Source organism: Corapipo altera, unplaced genomic scaffold (genome assembly GCF_003945725.1).
Source record: "Corapipo altera isolate COAL_440 unplaced genomic scaffold, ASM394572v1 110, whole genome shotgun sequence".
NCBI lineage: Eukaryota > Metazoa > Chordata > Aves > Passeriformes > Pipridae > Corapipo > Corapipo altera.
Genome location: NW_020884960.1, coordinates 1,461,662 through 1,464,377, shown reverse-complemented (window position 1 = coordinate 1,464,377; position 2,716 = coordinate 1,461,662). Strand labels below are relative to the sequence as shown.

General features: G+C 59.8%; 1 protein-coding gene across 3 annotated transcripts in view; it reads right to left on the bottom strand.

Annotated features, from left to right (window-relative positions):
* Positions 1-199, bottom strand: part of CHD6 (chromodomain helicase DNA binding protein 6) — an 88,437-nt gene extending 88,238 nt beyond the window's left edge. The window contains exon 1 of one of the 3 annotated variants that reach the window (XM_027663951.1): positions 100-199. The gene's annotated coding sequence lies outside the window, so the exon portion shown is untranslated. The remainder of the gene's footprint in view (positions 1-99) is intronic. The other 2 variants (XM_027663948.1, XM_027663947.1) reach the window with 2 other exon arrangements.
* Positions 200-2,716: the final 2,517 nt, after the last annotated feature.

Genomic DNA, 2,716 nt, shown 5'->3' with positions numbered 1-2,716 from the left:
ATAGCGCCGCCCCGGCGAGGCCCCGCCGCCACCCCGGCCCCGCCGCCCCGGGCCCGGCCCCGCCGGGCGGGGGAACCCAAAGTTGGGAACAGAACTTACCCAAAATGGCTCCGCGGCCGCCCCAACACAAACAGCTTTTATTTGGTGAAGTTTAGCCCAGCACCCTGCAAGGACACCCTAACCTCGCCCGGGCCCGCCCTCGCGCCGAGCCCATTGGCTGCGCGGGGCCGCACGCCGTCGCCCATTGGCGGGCCGGCCCGTCAGGCGCGCGGCGCTCGCGCCAAGCTTGTCTGCGGCGCGCCCGCCGCCCGCTCCATTGTGCTCCTGTTTGCGCCGCCGGCGGCGCCGCTCATTGGCCCCGCCGCCGCCCCCGCGCGCGCCGCCCCGCCCGCGCGCTCCACGTCCGCGCGGGGCCCGGATGTGGACAGGGCCTGGTCCCGCACAGAGCCCGCACAGACGGCACGAGGACCCCGCACGGCACGGGGACCCTGCACGGCACGAGGACACTGCACGGCACGGGGACCCCGCACGGCACGAGGACCCCGCACGGCACGGGGACACTGCACGGCACGGGGACCCTGCACAGCCCCGCACGGCACGGGGACACTGCACAGCCCCGCACGGCACGGGGACACTGCACGGCACGGGGACCCCGCACGGCACGAGGACACTGCACGGCACAGGGACACCGCACGGCACAGCCCCGCGCCGCCCGGCCCTGCCGCGGGGGTTGTCCCGGTCCCGCAGGCGCTGCCGCCCGTCAAGCTGCGAACGTCGGAGCGAAGTGCGGGAGCAGCGCTGGGAGGCCTCTGGCCCGGGAGGAGGGAATGTCGCTGCCCGGTGGGATGCTCCAGGGAATGCAGCACCAGGGAATGTCGCTCTCGGAGGGTGTTCCCGGAGAGGCGCTGGGAGCAGGCTTAGGACATGGGCTGGGTGAGCCACCTGTCCAGGGAGAAACTTGGCAGGGAGCAACCGGCAAGATTCGGGTCCAGCACTGGCTAACGGTGAGCCAAGCCAGCCGAGGTGGGCTTTCCACTGGAATTTCTCACAACCAGACCTCGTTGGAATGCCTGTTCCCACTCACACAACGCTGAGGGCTTTGCTCAGCAGATGCGGTCTCTCCTCCAGCTCAGCACCCACAGCCAGACCAGCAGCACCCAGGGCTGCTGGGGAAGAGGAGCGGGGCTGGCAGTGTGCAGTCACTCCATCCTCCCAGCTGATGCAGGGATACTCCAGCACCAAAAGAAACTCTGTTGGAGCTAATTAACTCTGCTGAGACTCAGGCTGGTTAACCGAGGGTAGGGCAGTCGTCGTGCAGCCATCCCACCTGCCAGGCCCCACAGGAAGCTGGCACAGCCCTGTGTGCACCCACTGAAGTCCTGGCCTGTCCAGCAGCAGCTGGCACTGATGTTCTGTGCTGTCCAGCTGGCACATTCCCTTTAGGCCTCCTGGATTTCCCCAGATGCTCTCCCCTGAGCTATACAGCTCTTCCACCAGTCATGGGGGTCTGCTGGGCAGCCCCACTGGGCAGTGCTGGTGTCCTCTGCAGGTACCTGTCACTGCATGCTTGTAGATTAACTGCAGAGGACACAGCCAAGGGACACAGATCCATCATGCCCCATTCCAAGTCTCCCGCACAGACCAGTATCACCACTTTGCTCTTCCCAGCGAAGCAGGACTTCCTTCTCTGCAGCATTCCCCTTTATCATTTCTCACCTGCTCCAACCCACAACTCCACCTACCACCCCTTCTCCTCCCTCAGTTTGGCTTCTTGCCCATGGATGGCACTTGTGGACACTGCTGAAATCTCACATGTATGTTTTCTCTCTCTTGTCCCCAGCTTCAGATTCTTTCTCTGCTTATAGAAGACCAGCATGTGTGCAGTATTCCTTACCATTCCTTTTCCCTAGTCCTGCCTGCTCTTTCTCTAGCCCCAAGCTGTGCCTATACCTGCTCTGTTCATCCTGCACTGGGCAACCTTTGGCTAACCAAACACCATCCTGTGCTGTATCTTCCCTCTGTCTCCAGAGCAGCACCTTGGCCACAGTGTGAAGAATGGCTGTAAATGTGGAATTAATTAGTACTTTGTGACCAGGAACCCAAAGCACCTTGTTTGCAGATTAACCACTTTGGCTCAAGTGGTCTCAAAAGAAGTGACTCATTGCTGTACAGGTAAAATTGTCCAGTCAGTGATTAGGGAACAATAAAACGAAGACAAATAAGGCTGTGTAAGGGATTTCCAGAGGTCCCTTCCCCTCCCAACACCACCTTGGTGATCTACACAAGATGAGATCAGCCATGGTTCTGCCTACCTGGGCCATAGCACCTATTCCCCCACCCTTCTGGTGACCTGGCAAGGCTGCACCATTCCAACATACCACCTTAACCTTTCAGGACTTATTTTGTGGTTACTGCTGCCAAGAAGGATTTGAGTCCATCATCCTTTAAACTGCCTTTTCAGTACTGCTGTTGGATCAGCTCCTGGCACCTTTTCACCAGGAGAAACCAGCCCAGCTCCTCCACCTGTATTCAAGGGCCCCGTGCCTGCCTTAGTCATCCATCACTGATGCCTCTCCGGGCTTCTCAATTTTCTAGGCCCTAATACTAGACACAACAAAGGACGTATGATTTTATAACACAAACCATTTTTGTGCACAGTCTTTGTGATCACTGTCTTCTGATCTGCTTTTAAATACTACTACTACTACTACTACTA